A 21606-nucleotide genomic window follows, 5' to 3' on the forward strand; every position below is an offset into this window, starting at 1 on the left:
AAAATGCAGAATTCAGTTGTATGGTCACATGAGGACTCCCTGGTGCAAGGAGCACACTGGTTCTGAATAATTGCATCATGATGTTTTATAACATCAGGGAACATAATATGCCTGCAAGAATAATATCTCCTAAATTTTATTGTTTAAATTTTTAATCTGGATGTGTTGTTTCCTTACTGTTTCATCTTGTAAAATAAAAATTCTCAATGCTTTTACACTCTCTACTTAGTGGGGAGACATGTGCCAAAAATGTCAGGAGCAAGACAGGTAAAATGAGCACAGAAAACATGCTGTGTGTCAGATCTTTGTGCTGTATCATATGATCCCATCTATCTATTGAACAAGTTGCAGTGATTCACTAATTTGTTAAGTGACTTAGCTTTTTCTTCCATAAGCTTTTAAATACACAGCATGTTCTTATTTTGCTCAAGATTTTGAAAATGCCTTAATTCCTCAGGGACCCATCATCGTACCAACAAAACATACTGTTGTGTTGTGGTGATGTCTGTAGGTGGGCTTTGCTTAGTTCTACTTCAGAATAAAAGACATTTTAATTCTAGGAATTAACCTACAGTGTTGTGCAAGGATGCTGGAGACTTGTGGATAAGTTTTGACTTATGCATGGCATTCTAAACAGTATTTTGCTTATTTAAAAGCCTTTTATAATGCCCTCACAAAAGGGTATTGTTTACTACACAGTCATTGGTTCTATTAGTCAGCAGCAAGGTCAGTATTAGGTACATAATTATAGGTGATAAATAGCATCAAGAACTTGCTGCAATTGTAAGTAAAAATCTAAAGCATTGTTGTCCACTCATCCGATAGTTTTTCTGGATACTTTTCCTGAGCTGGGCATGCAGCAAAAGACTTCACGGTTGTCAAAATACTCAATTCTCAAAGATCAGGCTAAATGTCGCACAAAGGGAATTTAGAAAATTATTTGCAATAACATAAGGCCATTATGTTGTACACGTTTATCAAGATAAGTTGGGATTGGTAAAATGGTTAATCTTAGATGGCACATTGGCTGGTCAAAGGAACATTCAGGTATCTGTGAAGTCACTGTGTATGGTATGTCTGTGAGGTTGTTCCCTAGAAAGATTAAATTCAGGTAGTGAACTGAGTAAGGAGAACCCTATAACGAGCTAGGAATACAGTTCAAATAAGGCAAAGGGTAGATGGTACCCTGTCTCCCTCCCTCTGTCCCCTGAGTCTGGGACACTCTTCTGCTCTTGTTCTTCAAGCATCAGAACTACAGATCTCTATTCTTTAGACAGGAATTTGCATAATTGATTCTTTAAATTGATATGTCTTCAGACCCGTGAGAAGCCTTGTGTTCAACATTATAGTTGGTGGTGGAATGGAAAAGCCTAGAAACCCAGGAGGACACATTTAACACATTAAAAGATACGTTCAAAATTGGAACTTTGTTGTTTCTTGCCTCTTAATCTATTTGACCTTCTTTGAATAATAGTTCCAAGTTAAAAACTTAACATGCAAAAAGATAGAAATTACTATTTAATCTGCATAGAATGACATGTAAAATCCTACTCTTTTGATTACAAAAACAATTTAGTCAATATTTCTCATTCAACCAAAAGGTTCATTTTTAAACAAACTGAACCAAGGAGAAAAAAACAAAAACAAAACACTCAAACCCTTCCTTGTCTTTCCAGACCTGGCTTAGTTGCCATATGAAACAAACATCACCAATGCCTGCTTCTGGCCCAGGATTTGTTACTTTGGAATTGGAAAGTTTCTTTTTCAAAGTCCTGTGTACACGTGTCCCTGCAGGAAAGAAGTGTATAAACAGAGGTGCTGAAAGTTTTGCCTTGCGGCATCTGAATACTATTGTACTCCATGGAGCATTTCACTAGCATCTTCATTTCTGTCTTCATCTCCTGTCTACATAATTGATCTGCATGCTGGGCATTTTTGGCTGTGAGAAACTCAAAGGGCTTCACCGTGGTGTGAAGAGCTGGTTGCTAGGCAACCTCACCTGTAATGGCTGCTTTGCGCTGCTCTTACTGCTATGTATGCCTTGCTTCTGGAGAATCTAAGTCAAGTACTACTTTGCTCCTTTAACAACTTTTTGATTATTAGAGAAGTGTTTAAATGAAGATGTTAAATTATGACCTACAAGAGCAATACATTTATATTCTCCACTTTAGGTTTTCTTTTAAAACATCTTATTTCATAATAATATGTTCCTATTACATGGATGGATCAAATCCTCTTTCCCCTTCAAACAATTTCTCCTGTCTTGCGTATTTTCTGCTCACGACTTCATGATCTCTCTCTCTCCCTCCGCCCCTCATCTCTCTGTATCACTCAACCTGTTGGAGTACCCGGAGTTTAAGGTTGCATTTCACCATGTCTGGATAGCTCCGCGAGCTTCGTGTAATACTGAGGACTCTCTTTGCAGCAGGCCTTCCTTCCTACCCTATTAAGATAGTGTCTCTAGGCCTGGATGGTTGCCTGACCTTATTTGGAGGATGACCTTGTAGGAAAGCTCCTGCAAAGGCAATATGATTCAGCACACAAGCGCCCTTTCCCCGATTTGAGTGGGTGCACCATTAACATTCCTCTGTCCTTAATCAGGTATAAATTCCCTTTGTTTGTCAGTCTGTGTTGTGTCGTGTTCCCTGTACCCCCGTCTAGGCTAGACAAGTTGGCCCCGTTACCTTAACCGAGCTGTCTCTCCGAAGCTGATTTCTGGAAGTTACTTCCATTGTACTCATGGCCATCTGAACCTTCTCGCAGCTTCTGCCCCTCTGCCCTTGTGGGATGGTATCCAATGGCTCCGAAGAAAGAAGGAGACCCACATCAACCCACCCTCTTCACTGAGTCCACTCAAGGCTGCCAGTTTGTGATTGGGTATGGGATCTTATCCGGAACGAAGCTGGGAAGCTTCTCAGGGGTGCATCCCTGAAGAAAATTGACTCTTTCTTTCCAGAAGCCATGAATTGCAAATAACCTCTCAGAAAGGAGTGGGATTTCATGATCCCTTTCCCATCCATTCTGGTGTTTGGATGGCTTGATATTTTCCAAATCACCCCCAGCAACTGTGTGTTCATGTGTATGATTGGGCTGTAATGTTCAGAATATACAATATGTTCTGACTCTTACAGTCTTTCTACACCCTCTTCTGTGATGATCTCTGAGCATTGCTGGGAAGGATGTGACTCCCCTGTCTCATTTGGAGCTGAGCACTCTATAGTCTCTTATCCTCCGCACAATGACCAGGTGCAGGTCTCTGTGTTAATCACCATCTCCTGTGAAGGGAACTTCTCTAATCAGGGTACACAGGCGAACTTATCTGTTTAAAGTTATACCTATGTTTTAAAGATAATAATTTAGGGACAGTTTATTACTCTGTCCACTTAGTAGGATAATAATAGTAGGCTGTCCCCTAGGGCCTCTGACCTAGTAAGCCACAGATTTGAGCTCCAGTAGGGATACTGTGCCTGCATGATTTAGTTCTATCTTGTGAAGTAGGCTTTGAATATGTAGTTTCAGGTTTTCACTGTGAACTTCCTTTTTATTCAAGTAACACCTTCATGATTACTGATGGGAGATCTTAACATTTGGATCACACTGTGGATGTGATTACTGGAATGGTTAGCTTTCATTTCCAATTTTGTCCAATCTAGCATCACCTGAGAAAGGGGCCTCTGAGATGTCTTTGAAGGATTTTATCAACCGTGTTCATTAATGTGGTCAGTGATCTGGGGAATCAAAGGCATGGCTTTCTGTGATTGGAAATTCATAGTTCTCTGCTGTCTTCTCACATGCGGGGATGGTTGGTTAGTTCAAGCATGCTAAGTAGTTTCTTAAAGATAATCTGCCGTTATGTTCCTGAGTTTATGTCTTCTTGAACTGGGAGGGATGGTGAACAGGCCCCCTTGTAGCCCTGGTAAGGATCTAAAATTGCATGAATATGGATCTCTCAGGGCTTTTCCTGTATAATCAGGTACACAACTGACAATATACCTTTGTTTATTTATGCAGTAGATATCTTATTGTCTGATTTTCATTTTCATCCTCAGTTAATCACCATTCTCTGCTATTTTCCTGATAAGGATATTAATGGGAAGGACCAATGTCAGTTATCTGTATGCAATGGAAGGTTCACATGGTGACACGATGGGTAATGTGCTATGGAGGACAAAGAAAAACACAGACAGGGTCTTGGGGGTGGGGTGGGATGGGGGTAAGGGGAGATGGGGAGAGAAAAGGGAGAAGGGGAGGATGGGGGAACTTGGGGAAAAAGGAGGATTGGGATAAAGGAAGGTTGGATAGGGGAACATGGAAGCACAATTCTTAGTTAAGGGAGCCACCTTAGGGCTGGCAAGAGACTTGACCCTAGAGGGGCTCCCAGGAGCCCAAGCCGAGGTCCCCAGTTAGTTCCTTGGGCAGCTGAGGATAGGGAACCTGAAATGACCCTAGCCTATAGCAATACTGACGAATATCTTACATATCATCATAGAACCTTCATCTGGTGATGGATGGAGATAGAGACAAAGACCCACACTGGAGCACTGGACTGAGCTCCCAAGGTCCCAATGAGGAGCAGAAGGAGGGAGAACATGAGCAAAGAAGTCGGGACCACGAGGGGTGCACCCACCCACTGAGACAGTGGAGCTGATCTACTGGGAGCACACCAAGGCCAGCTGGACTGTGACTGAAAAAGCATGGGTTAAAACTGGACTCTCTGAACATGGCGAACAATGAGGGCTGATGAGAAGCCAAGGACAATGGCACGGGGTTTTGATCCTACACAATGTGCTGGCTTTGTGGGAGCCTAGCCAGTTTGGATGTTCACCTTCCTAGATATGGACAGAGGGGGGAGGACCTAGGACTTACCACAGGGCAGAGAACCCTGACTGATCTTTGGACTGAAGAGGGAGGGGGAGAAGAGTGGGAGGAGGGGGAGAAGGGTGGGAGGAGAGGGAGAAGGGTGGGAGGAGGGGGAGGGAAATGGGAGGCTGGGAGGAGGTGGAAACTTGTTTTTTTTTCTTCTTTCTTTTCTCAATGAAAAAATAAATAAAAAAACACAGATAACATAAACAATATGCACAGAATCTACACAATCAGTAATGGAACATCATTTAAAGGCAGTCCAATCTCTCGGGCTATATAGTTCAACATGGAAAAAAAGTTCAATGTGGAGCGAAGTGGTAGGTGTTGAAGACTGGAGCACATGATATCCGTGGAGGAGTAGAGCATCTCAGACTCTGAGGTGTACAGATGGTTTTGGGACAGTCTGTGTCTGGGGGATGCAATAGGACCTCCTGCACGTAAGAGCTGAAGAACGCGCATGGAGCTGCAGCAAGGTGGCTGTCATGTCCAGAGGATGAGCAATCTGTAACATTTTAAATGATCATAAATCAGGTGGAATAAATACATGTGAATGGAAGAACATGAAGTTAAGGGATCTGAGAGAGGAAACTTTATCTCTCAGGTGCACACTTGGAAATTTTTTGGAATTTTTCGTTTTTCTTTCTTTCTTTCTTTCTTTCTTTCTTTCTTTCTTTCTTTCTTTCTTTCTTCTTCTTTTTTTTTTTGAGACAGAGTTTCTCTGTGTAACAGTCTTAGCTGTCCTGGAACTAGTTGTTGTAGACCAGGATGGCCTTGAACTCACAAAGATCCTTCTGCCTCTGTCTCCCGAGTACTGGGATTAAAGGCCTGTACCACCACCACCTAGCACATAGTTGGATGTTTATCTGTACCATTTTGGCAGATCCTGATCCTTCAATCAGTCAAAACCCCTGAGTTTTAAATTGTAGATTCACTGTTCTATATTCCAGCTGTTCAAGTCTAGTTTAAATATTAAGCTGTATTTTCAATGATAATGAATGTGTAACATAGTGTGGAAAGAACTCTTTTGTGAGAGATGCAGAGTGATTGGACACCTGTCAACTCTGATGATAAGTGGGAAGACCATGTCAGGGATGCGGGGAGAGACAGTGCTGTGTGACAGGGCAGATGCACTGGGAAACACCCAGTGTATTATAGATGGGGAGCACAAACTCACTAGGGTTGATGATGTTTCTAGATACATTTAATAGATACATGCCTGATATTACTTCCTAGAATTGGTAAGGTAGTTTCTGTCAGATACTGATTTTCTTCTTGAGCTTTGAAAACATACTCAATAGTTAGAATACTTATGCTAATTATGATTATTGTGGTCTGATTGCTCTGCCCCTATAAAACTTTTACCCTAAAATATAATCCCTCAAGCTGAAGCAGTAGAAGGGTTGCCTACCAAGATCAATCAATAAATGTCTAAGTGAAAAAATAAATAATAGGAATCCAAACCCCAGTCTATTAATAATAAACTGAGAAGCACATGGGATAGCAGTGTGTTTTGAGGATAAACCCTCATGAAAGAGGTCAGCATACAATGTCATTTCATCTCATGAGAACACAAACAGAAGTCACTCTCTGAACTATGAACTCTTAGGAGGCATCTGTTGGTCAGAGCTTTCAGTCTACAACGCTGTGAGTGGAGAGGTCCAGTTGCTACTCAGTCCCTGAAATTTCACATAGCGACTTGAGCTGAGGAAGGCAGGGGAGAATCATTCCAACCCATTGTTCTACCACTCATTCAAAACATAATCAAATGGCATGCAATAGATGCAGAGAAAGCTCCCCAGAAAGCTTGTAGAATAGAAGAAAAATGCAGAAATTAAGATCAATAGCTAAATGTACTTCCCAGCCCAGTGGCTTAAGATGTCAAAATATCTTCATGTTTTCTCAGCTCTATCTATGCTGATCAAAGCTTTTAGAATCCTATGGAATTATCCTGACACATAGTTATTAACTTGCTCTAGCAAATGAAAGAGAGCTACTAATATTCTGTTGCCAATCTAATTCACACTGCCATGTAGGAATATGTGCATCTGCTCAAAATCTAGATGAAGGAATTCACTGTGCATGGAGAATACATTCCTTTTATATAGTTTAATGGTTTACAAACTGCGAGTATGCCCAAAGATTCTCTAAGAAGCAAAACATTAAATTTTTTCTAATTACTTATGAGACAAACATCTCACATACTTATGCAACGATGTGAACATCATGATACACTTATCTCCCTAGCATACACACACACACACACACACACACACACACACACACACACACACACACACACATGCATATATATATGGTGCTCTAGGTCAAGAAAGATTTTTAATATAGCCTCTATGTTAATGAACCCATGTGCTTGTGATCAACAGAGTAGGGTGGATTATGATTCTCTTCTAATTCTTTTATATATTGGTCCAAAATGTTTCCTTTTTTTCTCTGTCCTCACTTAAACACAGCAAAATTTGCTTTAAAAACATTTTTCACTCGAGTTATAATCCAGACTGTGGAAACTTTTCCTAAAGTGGTTGTTTTGCAAGTGGCTTCCATTTGTCATCTTGTCACATAGGTTATCAATCTTCAAGGAAGAAAATTCATAGACATATAACTATGCTGATATATGATGGAATATACAAAAGTTGAAAGAAATTTCTCTGGAATAATCTCTTAGAAATACATCAAGCAAAAGTTTGATGGTTTAGAAATAAATGTTCAATAGGCATGCTTAAACTTTTATAAATGACTATCAAATAACAAACTACACATTTTGAAATATTACCCAGTAAACATTCACCTAAATTTATTCAACTTAGAATCATGTAATATGAACATTAGTAAAAAACATGATTTCACTCATAAATCTTAAGTTAAAATATTGTATTACTGATCATATTCTCCTGGTTGGGATCACAATTATCTGTAGAAAGTTATGCAGACATATAACTTGAAAATAGTTACGAGCCAAAAGTTACTTGGACTTTGTCCTTATTGCATTTTGGCCATTTGTTTTATGTTAGATCTGCTGATAAATTTTTAGCAGTGATTTTTTTTCTTTAATGTGTGTGAATGTGCAGTAATAGGTCTTTGTCTACATTTTTCTTTGTGCATTTAGTTCAGTAAGATATTTGAAATAGTGCAAATAATGAATGAGAAAATTGTATGTAATTGTGACATTTATTGTTAGATTGTCTAGTTAGGATTGCCACCATGTTTTTAACCCAGAAAACCTTGTCCAAAGTAAATGAAGACTTCAAAGGAACAATAGAAGTGAGGTCCCATTACCCTATCTTAGAGGCAGTGACCCCCATGCTCACCTCTCTCAGTATGGTGTACTTGCTCTCAGGATTCTTGCTGGTTTCCACCTTGCATTTGTCCACATTTTGTAGCAGGAATTTCAAGGTAACATGTTTTAAGAAAACAACTCTTTTCACAGCAACGAGTCTGCCAGATTATGCTCCAAGACTCTCTTCGTGCTGTCTGGTAAACAGCACAGCCTTCTACTCAGCCTGAGTGGAGGGATAACACTTCCTTGGCTTCACTGAGGAGACATTAGCCACTAGTATATCATTTGACATTGAATCTACTACCTGGTACTGCTGGTGACCAGGTCAGCTTAGAAAACAGTCCCTGAAAAATCTAAGTGTTAGTTCTGTGAGCTTTATTGGACACTGAAAACCTAAAGCTTTTTAGTTTTTTCCATCTGTGATGTGGTAACATTGTATCAGGTTTCCTTCTTTATTTTCCTGACAAAGGTTGTTAATATTAACAGCAGTCGGCTCATTAACTGTACCCAACAGCCCATTCCCTTTCCCTCAGCCTCTACTGTGGGCCATGCCACATTCTCATGTCCCCTCAGAGACTTTCTATGACAGCTTGTCTCACTGAGACTTTAGAATCACCCAGCAGGTGAAGCTCTGGTTGTGACTGGAAAGATGTTTCCAGAGACTCTAAATGAGTAGGGAAATTTCCTCGGAATGTGGGAAATACCATCCCATGGGATAAATTAAAAAAATGATATTTAGAGTGTATTGTCCTCACTCCACCCTCTCTGCTTCCTGTGGACTCCTCGTGGCAAGAGACTTCCTGGTTCTCCCGCCATGATTTCTCTTATGTGAAGACAGTAGTCCATATTTCCTTTGAATTCTCAGTAGTCCTCATTGTCCGCTATGTTCAGCAAGTCCGGTTTTATCCCATGCTTTTTCAGACCCAGGCCAGCTGGCATTGGTGAGTTCCCAGTAGAACATCCCCATTGTCTCAGTGTGTGGGTACACCCCTCGCGGTTCTGAGTTCCTTGCTCGTGCTTCGTCTCCTTCTGCTCCTGATTTGGACCTTGAGATTTCTGTCTGGTGCTCCAATGTGGGTCTCTGTCTCTGTCTCCTTTCATTGCCTGATGAAGGTTAATATTCAGGAGGATGCTTATATGTTTGTCTTTGGATTCACCTTCTTATTTAGCTTCTCTAGGATAGCGAATTATAAGCTCAATGTCCTTTATTTATGGCTAGAAACCAAATATAAGCGAGTACATCCCATGTTCCAGGCAATGAGGACTACTGAGAACTCAAGAACAATGGCAATGGGTTTTTGATCCCACTGCACGTACTGGCTTTGGGGGAGCCTAGGCAGTTTGGATGCTCACCTTACTAGACCTGGATGGAGGTGGGCGGTCCTTGGACTTCCCACAGGTCAGGGAACCCTGATTGCACTTTGAGCTGATGAGGGAGGGGGACTTGATCGGGGGAGGGGGAGGGAAATGGGAGGCGGTGGTGGGGAGGAGGCAGAAATCCTTAATAAATAAATAAATTTAAAAAAAAAAGGATAAAAAAAGAAATGTGCTGACTAACAACAGACTATAAATAGATTGCAATAGTGGAAAAAAACTCCAACATTTCCAATATTTGGAAAGTAATATCACATTAAAAAATTATGGGATAGAGATTAAGGCAGGGTGTCTCATTGTCCTGGCTGTCCTAGAACTCACTATGTAGACTAGGCTGGCCTCAAACTCATAGAAATCTTTCTACCTCTGCCTCCCAAGTACTGGAATTAAAGAAATATGCCACCATAAAAAAAAACCATTTCCTTTGAAACTGTGACATAAAATAACCTCTCCATTTCTTTTATTTCCCTCCTCTTATTTCCATCCTTTAGTTACTCCCAGGCCTCCTCTTGCTCTATCTCAAATTCATGGCCTTATTTTCTATATGTGTTGTTGTCTTGCTCAAACACACACAGACACACACACCCACACACACACACAGACATCTGCACATATAAATATAAAAATACAATTTGATAGGTTTCACCAATTTCAGAGCTGACTAATTGGTATTGGATAACCAATTATGAGGCTCATCCCCAGGGAAGACAATTTTCCTGCTCTCATTATTCCTTAACTGCCTAGATTGGGACCCTGTGAGATTCCACCTCCCATGTCAGCAGTTTTATGGGTGCTCTACTTATTTATGTTTTGCTTAGGCAGCCATATTGGTGAAGTGTCATGGGTGAAACTATGCCATGGTGGGTAGGTAAATAAACTGTATAAACCCTGTGCTTAAGACTTTTAAGTTACTATTATGAGTAACGAGGAAGGTAGCTAATGAACTTCCCCAAGGGCAAATGGTTATCTGATACAGAAGTAGTCAACTTAAGCTGGACTTAATGAAAATGCATTTAGTCATTTTTATATATTAATTAACAAGTAAAATGAAGTTTATCTGTTTATTATCTGCTTTGTAGTCTAAACAAATAATTAATATACAGAAAAGCATAATGTATTTCTTTTGACTAAGAGATGATGATAGATTGTTCTGAAATCAAAGTTTCCTATTCAACTGTGCAGCTCTGACATGTAACTTGTAGTTTCTTTTGAAGTATGAAGTCTTTTTGAGATGATCATGGTTTGAGATGCATTTTTCATAATTCCTCATAACTGTTCACATTCTCCAGAAGTGTTCTAAATGTTCCCAATTTTACGTGCATATTGTATGACTGGCATTGTAGTTTTAAGGAATTTGAAACAGTGCATATTTGAACCCAGGCATCATCTTTTAAACATTAAATTCTCTGAATTGCTTTCCCCTTACCTATTTCCACGTCACTCTTGCTTCAGGCTTTGGAAGGATCTGGAGAGCATCCCTTTCCTCACAGGCTATCTTTCTGTCTATTGTCATCTCCTGTTCCCTTAGGATCGTTCACACATGTACACTGAGAACAAGTCTAGTAAATAAATAACAGAGAATTTAAGTTTTGAAGATTACAGGCACAAGAATAAGAAACAAGCCTTTTATTTTGTGAGTCATCTCAGTTTGAAATGAAGTGTGAATTAAAACTCTACTATAAAGGGATTGGTTTGCATAGAGAATATTTAGATCAATTACAATGAGAATGATTTACTATGTGGCCTGCTGGGGAGCCTGTGTCAGGAAAAAGGTTGTGGGGACTTTTAAAGGAATAGGTCTTTTGCATCTTCACTTAGCCTGCCATTATGAAGCATGAAGTATAAACATAAAATTCTAATGAATTGTAAATGTTATGATTTTTTAATTTATAGAATATTATCATCCTTATATGAAAAATTCTATCCTTTCTATCAAGTTGTGAAGTGTTCATCACTCACTTATGTTTATTTTTTCTTTCTTTTTTCTTTTATTTTTTAAAAGAAAACAAACTATGTTGTTTTCATTTTACATACCAATCTCAGTTCCCACTCCTACCATTCCTTCTACCTTCCACCTCCCATCCCCCATTCACTCCACAGTGAGGGTAAAACACATTGCTCCAAGCAAGAACCAAGGCCTCACATGTTTATCCAGGCTGAGAAAGTTATCCATCGAGAGAAAATGGGTTCCAAAAAGCCAGTACAAACAGCAGGGACAAATTCTGGTGCCACTACCAGTGGCCCTGTAGTCTGCCCCAGTCATACAGCTGTCACCCACATTCAGAGTTTCTAACTTGGTCCTATGCTGACTCCATCCCTGTCTGACTAGAGTTGATGAGCTCCCATTAGCTAAGGTAAGCTGTTTCAGTGGGTATTCCCATCACAGTCTTGACCTCTCATTCTTCTCACTCTTCAACTGGACTTTGAGCTCTGTCCAGTGCTCTGCCCTGTCTCTATCAGTTACTGGATGAAGGTTCTATGGTGACATTTAAGATAGTCATCAATCTGTCTACAGAGCAAGGCCAGTTCAGTCACACTCTCTACTATTGCTTAAGGTCTTAGCTGAGGTCATCCTTGTGGATTCCTGGGAATTTCTCTAGTACCAGGTTTCTTGCTAGCCCCATAATGGCTCTTTCAATCAAAATATCTCTTTCCTTGCTCTCTGTCTCTGTCGTTCCCCCATCTTGACTATCCCATTCCCTCAAGTTCTCTTCCCCCATCTCCTTCTTTCCTCCTCTTCCCCTTCTGCTTTTCCTTCTCACCCAACTCCCATGTTTCTAATTTTGTCAGAAGATCTTGTCTACTTCCCCTTCTCAGGAGGATCTAGATATGTTTCTCTTGGAGTTCACCTTGCTACGTAGCTTCTTTAGGATAGTGAACTATAGGCTTGTTATTCTTTGATTTACAGGTTGTATCCACTTATGAGTGAGTACATGCCATGTTTATCTTTCTGAGAATGGGTTATCTCAGTCAGAATGGCTTTTTCTAGTCCCATCAATTTTTATGCAAATTTCACGATGTCATTGTTTTTACTGCTGAGTAGTATTCCATTATATAAATGTACCTCCTTTTCTTTATCCATTTTTTTTGGTTTTGGGGCATCTAGGTTGTTCCCAGGTTCTGGCTATTACAAATGATGCTGCTATGGACATAGTTGAACAAACGGAAATTAATAGAAAGGAATGACTTCCAGAACTGCATTATGAGCCACCATATTTCCATCCCTACTGTTTGTTGCATCAGTTGCTTCAAACATTAATAGAATACTGATGCTCTGCAGCCCCTGAGAGCTCCAGGGATTTTATTCGGTCTTCGTCTTCCATACTGAACACCTGCAAAGTCACTGAGGCAATCTATGCTTCCTCTTCTGTAAAGCTGATGATAATAGTACCCACTTTAAGACTGTTTTGAGAATAAAGTATTCAACATAACATGAAACACTTAGAAATATATAAGGTTCAAAGAAGGACGTGGCTTTTCCTCTGCATAGTGGGGACAACCAATTGAATTCCTGTGACCTGGGCTTATAGGAACACAGAAGATGGCGTGACTGGTGTCTTTGTCACTGTGTACTCAATGGGTCATTCACCATGGTGCAAATGAGCTGTCATGCTGATTCATACTGGTGTGGCCTTGACCCGCACTGATCAGGGTATGGCATTTTTGTGTCCCTGGTCAAACTTTAAGTATTGTATTTCATTTATGGACACCATCTATTTGATCCCATTTAGGAATAATTTGCTAGCTCCTGTGTTTAGAACATAAGGACTATTTCTTGTGTATTTAAATTCCAGTGTTTAAAATTTAGACAATACAAAACACATGCAACAATTAAATATGGACTTTTCATTAAAATATGAGCTCCCAGTGTGGACAGTGAGAGGTTTTATAGGTGGTGATGGTTTCTCAGCTTCTGGATGGAGGAGGCAAGACTTCACAGAAATGTCTTCGCGTGATTTCATCAGAGATATTCAGCTTGCATCCCAATTGAGGTTTTATTTCCAGGCAACTGTGGAAGACACTTCTCCATCTCAGCATTCTCAGTTTCTGCATCATTACTCTTATAGCTGTTGGTATTTGCAGGGTAGATTTAACTGAAGCAGGAATAATGTGGAGCCTCTCTAAGAAGTCTGCTCACAAAATAAATCATATTTGAGGTTATACACTGTAAGGTCCATTTATGGCAGTGACCAAATGATCAGCAAAGTTTGGTTTCTTTTGAAGAAATACTTTATTATAACATGCATATGTAGCTAGCTACAGACAGAAAGGTATATAATTCCACTTTATATCAAAACATCCAATAATAAATAGGTTGCTAACATTATTAATAAATATATGGATCACATAAGCAAACCTTACAAAGCTATTGTGAAAAATCACAGTAGCTTTAATTTAATAAAACCACAAGCTCTTTTATACTAGAAACACAAAGAACAAGAGCTATGCATTTAATTTATAATGGACCATCATTAATTTCTGAATGTTTTCAAAAATGGTAAGCAGAGGTGCTCTGAGACCCCAAAAGTAAGTGTTCAGGTTCTTCTTGCTGTGGGTAAACTGATAGAGAATTCCATAAAAGATATTTTACAGATGGAATATGTATGTATTTAAAAGTACCAATACAGCCGGGCGATGGTGGCGCACGCCTTTAATCCCAGCACTCGGGAGGCAGAGGCAGGCGGATCTCTGTGAGTTCGAGACCAGCCTGGTCTACAGAGCTAGTTCCAGGACAGGCTCCAAAGCCACAGAGAAACCCTGTCTCGAAAAAAGCAAAAAAAAAAAAAAAGTACCAATACAATTAAAGTCTCTAATTTAGAATGCTATCATCGGAGTTCAATAACATGATAGATAAAGCTGTACTTTAGCTATTCTGGCTCCTCTGAGGGTCACACAATACAAGTTTAGAATCATTATTCTATTTTATAACTTTACTTAAAATTATTTAAATGGAAAAAGTATTGATCTACTATAAGCAATACTTGAAACATTTCATAGATATTTTGGTAGATACAAATTTGCATTTGTTTGTTTGTTTGTTTTTTGCACTGTTAGGGATCAAACCCAAGCCACCCTTTGAAGATGCTGAGAGAGCACCCTACTCCTTTTATACCATAAATTTTAACTTGTGATTAAAAAAGATACATTTATTCCAAATGGTTGCATTCACATCAAATAAGATGGAAAGAAAAGCATTCAATATCTTTGAAGTTTATAAATACAACGTTTCTAAATTGTATGCTACTCTTGATTCAATATTGATATATGGTATTATAAAATTAAATGTAATAGCCGTAGAAATCTCTTGTGAGAGGGACCATGATTCAATAGAAGAGGAAGTAGTAAAATAATAACAAAAGAATTTTGTGGAATTTGGGTTAGCTCAGTGACAGTAGGTCCCAGTCTTGTATGAAACGTTTAACCTGAAAGAGCAAAAAACACAGTAAATTATGCTCTGTTCTCATTTGGATTGCTTTCAATTATTTTTCATACCTCATTTTGATTCTTTCTCTCTTGGATCAGTTAATTAATTTTATACTTGTTGCTAAGTTAATGCAACTTAGTGAAAGCATGATCCTTTTGTTTTTCTCTAAGTATCACATATTTTGAAATCATTTTGTTGCAACAGCTTTACTGTATTTCCTTTTGAAGTCTTCTTCTCCCAGTTATGCTGGTAACTGCTGATCAACTCTTCTTACTAGTAGTTGACCAAACACACATCAGCTTCTTCCTGTCTATTTGAGTGTACCAAGTCTGGAAGGGTAGTCATTTAATAGCAAAGGCAAAATCTCAAATATTTACTCAAAGGGAGACACTTTATAGATGTGATCTAAATAGAGATCATTAGGATGTTTTAAAAGGCAAAATATAATTATGAGACAAAACAATTTTATATTATCTCTTTGCATTCAAAGTAGCAAAAAAGTTACTTGTAGCTAGAGTAATCCGAAAATCATTTCTTTATGAAGTCATAAATAGCTTGCCATCCTCCCATACATCCTCCTCTCTCTGCTTTACATCTTTTCCAATTCAACTTCCAGATGTCGATTGAATAAATATCTGCAAGAATAAACTCATAGAACTCAACACTAACAAACTTTTAAAGACTGACATTTAGAAAGAAACCGTGGTTCTAGGGATGCAGCTCAATAGTAGAGTATGTGAGTAAAAGGTAGAATGTTCTGGGGTTTAGATTCATCACTGAAAAAAAATTAAAAAGTGAAAGAAAATTATATTTGTTATAAAACATTTTACTACCATAGTTTTATTTTGAAACTACTAACAATAGTTAGCAGACATAATTAGCATAGATACGAAAGTAAACCTAGTACACAAGTTTGAATTCTCAGAATAAAAGCAGTACAATAAAAATAAATAAAATATACAAAAGTTACAAAAAAGCCCACATTCACACAAAATAAATAGAGACATGATAAAGCTGGAAGACAGGGTGAAATAAATCATGCTGATAGCACTGGTTTCTGTCTGCCTCAGGCTGCTGCCTCAATATCATTCAGAACACAGCTTTCCCATGCAAAACTGATCCTGTTACATACCTACTTGAAATCAAATGGGATGATGTTTCCGACACTGAGCTATGACTTTTATTTTTGCTTTAGCTGAGGAAAGGACACTAAAGTGATCTGGATATCATTCTAGTAAACAGAGTGGAGGGAGCATCCAAGAAGAAACACAAACTCATGAAAATTTTTCTCACAGTTTTTCAAAAAGCAGCTTAGAAAATGCAAGTGCAAGGTTTTGTTTCTGTCGACAACGCTTTTCAGAAGGATTGAGTCATCTCTTTTTTTACACACAGATGGCTAAGTCTTCGGAGCTCCCTATAAAGCAGAAGACCATGTAATGTGAAAATAAACTCAGCAAGTGTGTGTCCTGTAGTAGTGGGAGCGGCGGGGCTGCTTCCTGCCACCCGGCTAGCTTTACCCGAAATAATTACACGGAAACTGTATTCTTTTAAACACTGCTTGGTCCATTAGTTTTAACCTCTTATTGGCCAGCTCTTACATATTGATCTAACCCATTTCTAATATTCTGTGTAGCACCACGAGCTGGCTTACCAGGAAATATCTTATCCTGCGTCTGTCTGGAGTGGGAGAATCATGGCGACTGCCTGACTCGGCTTCCTTCTCTCAGCATTCCGTTCAGTCTACTCCGCCTACCTAATTTTCTGTCCTATTAAAGGGCCAAGGCAGTTTCTTTATTTAACCAATGAAATCAACACAAAACAGAAGACTCCCACATCAGTGTCCCTTCAAGAGTCCTGTCCTGCATTGTTTCAATGATAATGGTAGTGTTGAGAAGAGAATTCAGGGAAAATATAGGAAAACTTCATTCTGAATATGATCACACTTGACCATGGACACAAAACCCAACTTACTGAGCCATATGAGTGTCTGCATCTCTGTGTATGTACCTGAGTCTGGAGGACTCATGGTGCTCCTTGTCTATGTACTTGTGTCTGGTGGACACATGACGCTCTTTGAACAGATGTTTAAGTTCATGAACCAGGAGAAGCTGCCAGGTTCTTTCTGACATGAAGTCAGAAAATAAAACTCAATAGAACAAAGAAAATATTAAAACAAGACTCAGAGATGAATATAGGAGATCAAAAACAAAACCTTGCCTAGCTCAAAAGAAGGTCACGAAGTAAAAGTTGGAGACCCTGTATGATTGAGGGATTGCAGTTATAGGGGTATACCTTCACCCCCTGTCATTCACATAGGGTGACTCTGTTGTGCTACCTAATTAAATACCATTTTCAGATTATCTGTAATTCATAATATCATTTTTTGTGTGTACATTGTCCTGACTGAGGAAGACTAGGACTCCTGGGATAGTATTTATTTGTCTTTGGGCTCATATCCATTCATAGCTGTGGTGACACCAGATTCAATGTTTTAGCCAGTGACTCATCAGGGTGAGGAATCACACACACAGCTGGATAAAACCCAGATTTCCTTATGGATCATCACATCCACTAGAGTCTTTCATTCTCTCTGGGAGTAAATAGGTTAAGCAGACACAGATCAACTTCTGACTTATAATACCTTTTCTATTGCAGAACGACTCTGAAAGCTTACACAGCCCCGCCTTCTTATGGAATCATAAAATCATTTTTATTTTTGATTGCATAATCATTGCTATCCTCATATTTCAAAGATCAGCCCCAAAAGATCAAGTTAAAGCCTGAGCTACAGCCATTTTAGCTTTGTGGAACAGACCGAGTATGCAATTCACGAACCCCTTGTTTTTCCTTCTGTGCTGTCCTTTGCTGTTTTTCTATCCTTAACTCAGTCATGACCCTGTTGCTCAGAGATGGCAGAATGTCAAGTCTGGTACTTTGAAACCTTTACAGATGTAATTCCAGCATTTGAGATATATTCTTGGTGTCCGAAGTAAGTGTTGGCAAGGTCCAGTGCAGACCACACAACTCGAATGGATGCTGATAATTTGTCTAGCTGTTTCTTCAACCATAGTAAAATTTCTAGCATAGTCCACTTCCTAGAACACATGCTATCTGTTCACATATATATGCTAAAAGGGGAGTGTGTGGACACTGTGTCCTCACATGTTAACATCCAGTGTCAGGGCAGCAGGCTTGTCTTTCCTAACTCTCCTACCCTGCAGTCACTCATTGGCAATGCCTCTACTTCACCACTCATGAATTGTGATGATGCACACGATGCCACAATTAGAAAAGATCTCTGCAACTAAATGCTCAGCAAAGTGCTTCATGCTAGGATTGTGTTCATAAATATTTAATGAGGCAATAATGAAATGTATATTGTCTATGAATAAAGTATGTCACTCAAGACATTTCACAAGCTCAGCCACTGGCAGTTGAAAACTTGGTGTTTGCAATGAGATATGGAACAAGATGCCAAAGCAGGAACATTAAAATGGGAGAGATGATTAGAGCTCTCTGGGGATAGAATGAACAGAAAACCAGATGTCATTAAGACAATCTGATAAGTTTAAATACAAGGTTCTGTGTATGGATACTCCAGAGTGCATCTCAGAAGACAAATCAATGAAGACTAAACACACTGGGCTAGGTCTGACAAGGACACATCATTACAATGGGTAAACAGAAAAGTGGTTTCACAAAGTGCATCCAGGAAAAAGCCAGAGGATCACGTTAGAAAATAATATTCTTATTGGAACTTTACCCTAGGTCTTTGCAGCGCAGATCATTCTTCTTCATGTTGTAAGAAAGTCTGTTTGTTGATTCCCGGCCACATAGCCCAGAAATAACCATGCAGAAACCGTATTAAGTCACTGCTTTGTCCGTTAGCTCTAGCTTCTTATTGGATAACTCTTATATCTTAATTTAACCCATCTCTATTAATCTGTGTATTGCCACGTGGCTGTGGCTTACGGGCTAAAGTTTTGGCATCTGGTGTCTGGTGGGGCTACATGGCTTCTTTCTGACTCTGCTTTCTTCCTCCCTGCATTAAGTTTAGTTTTCCCCACCTACCTCTATTCCTTGCACAGGGACAAGACAGTTTCTTTATTAGCCAATGTTATTCACAGCATACAGAAGGGAATCCCATATCATCTTCAAATTAAATTGAATGGGCTGGTTTCATTTTCTTACCCCAGGGTGTTTTTTTATTTTTTTTAATTAAGAATTTTTTTAATACAATCTTTTCTCATTTTGCGCAGTTATCCCCATCCCCACACCCTCCCCTCCTTCTATTCCATCTTTCTCTCCACCGCACAATGCCATCCACTCCTCAGGAAGGGTAAGCCTTTCCATTGGAAGCCAAAAGAGTCTGACATTTCACTTTGAGGCAAGATCAAGGTCCTCCCATTTATATATAGGATGAACAAGGTATCCCTCCAAAGATGGAATGGATGTTCAAGAAGGGGGAAAAAGAGGTATTTTGATTGAGGGTGCCATTAAAGGGCTAGTGAGAATCATGTCACTAGGTAATTCCCAGGAATCCTCAAGGATGACTCTGGATGTTCTTTGCCTGGAAATTTTGTTGTTGCTCTTATCTGTGATTCACACAAGTTTTCTTTCTGTTCTCATTAGAAATGTTACTTCTTTAAAAATCACTTCCCGCATCTCCTCTCTTCCTCTCACACCAACAACTACTGACCTCAGCCTGCCTGGCCACTTGTCCTACTTCACAAAACTTTCTTGGGCATTTATCCTGGCTGTAATTAAATAAAAAGGTTTTGAATCTCTTGTTTATGATCCTATTGCTTTTATTCCTGGACAGTGGATCCTTATTAAATTTCTAGTAAATTGCTAGAGAAACATGAGCTTTCTGATTGAGATCTGAGCAGGTCCACTGAATACCCTTGATAGAACTGAACTCCAGCACACTGTGTGATACCTGATGGTACACAGTTGGGAGTCTTCTAAGTGGGTGGGGGTTATGCCAATGAAAATGGAAAATGTAGGGAACCAAATAATTTCTTCATGGTAGTTTACAGAAGCAGATAACTGTGGGTATTTTCGAAGATGCTCAGAGATGTCAAAACATTCCATTTTGAATGTTGAGCAGATTTCTGTCTCCTGAATCCCAAAGGTCGCTCTCCAGCTGACCTTAACTATTAATAAGCCTTTAGGAGTGTGAGGCCAAAAAAACAGTTCTCCCTGGATAAGACCCTTAGACTCATGAGTCCACTACAAGTTTTTTTTTTTGGTGGCATCACTCCTGTTCTATAAGACCACAATGTATCTCTGAAACTCTTGGTGTACTTTTAAAATTAATCCTATAGTATTTTATCCTTTAAAACACATTTTTAGAGTTGAAGAGATTGCTCACTAAGTGCACTGACTGCTCTTCCCGAGGACCGAGTTTAATACTTAGCACCATCATGGTGGCTAACAACTGTCTGTCACTACTCTAGATTCTGCATGCATTGCATTCACTTGGTGTACAGAAACACGTGCAGACAAAATACCCATATGCACTAAATATAAAAAATAATAATTAAAAAATATTTATCATATATGTCCGTGTGAATGTTTGCCACCTTTGTCTATGTAAACAGAGCCCAGAAGAGGTTGTTGGGTCCCCGTGATCCAAGGTAGCTGTGAGCCACTGGATGGGTTCTGGGAATGGAACAAGGTTCTTTTGGAAGAGCGACAAGCACTCATAACTGTTGAACCATCCCCCCAGCCCCCAGATACTTTCTCTCTGCCACAGTGTAATCATCTTCCTTTTATTTTTGTAGCAACTGAATCTCTTCAAGAGGGAAATGTTTCTTAAGGCTCCTCAGGTTAGTGTTCCTGGTTCCTGAGGTTTCAGATGTGAAACTGTTATCACTGGTTCCTGCACAGTGATCACTAGGCTCCTAAGGGCTAGGAGGTCCACTACAGCCCCACTAAGTAAAAGCCCATTCATCTTAGACTGAATTCTGCTGTGACCTGTCAGCTACCCCAGCTCTCTATGGATTTTCATGGTATCCCTGCCTTTTATAATTGTAAAAGTATTAAGGATACTAAGAATTAATGAATAAAAGGATGATTAAATAAAGTTCGAGATGAAAACCTTGGATTGGGGAGGATGGGTGGTTGTAAAGTACTTGCTGAACAAGTATGGACACCCCCCCCCCGTTCAAGCCCTCCCAATTTGTACACATGCTGCAAGCTGGATCCATTCATCACTGCTGTGTGAAATTCCCGAAAAATTGGTTTGCAAGAAAAAAGATTAATTGTGTTTACGGGTCTAGATCTTTCAGTCAAATCTTGTCTGTATCCATGGATTTAGAACTAAGGTGAGGCAAAAGCATCAATATCGATGCAGTATTTGGCAGAGGGTATTTACCTAGTGTTTGCCAGGAATGAGACAGGGAGACAGGAAGGCACCAGAGGCAAGAAACCATTCATAGGCACTGTGATCCTCCAATTTCTAGCACCTTCCAATGTAGCACTAACATCTGGGAATCAAGTCCTTACCTGCTGAGCCAGCACGGGTTTCTCTATGTAATCAGGCAAACATTTCCCTTATTGAGAGTTTGAAACCAGTTTGGGGATATGTCTATATAAACCAGAAACAAAACTGTATATCAATTCAAGTGAATTTATTTAACTGATT

Source organism: Microtus pennsylvanicus, chromosome 12 (genome assembly GCF_037038515.1).
Source record: "Microtus pennsylvanicus isolate mMicPen1 chromosome 12, mMicPen1.hap1, whole genome shotgun sequence".
NCBI lineage: Eukaryota > Metazoa > Chordata > Mammalia > Rodentia > Cricetidae > Microtus > Microtus pennsylvanicus.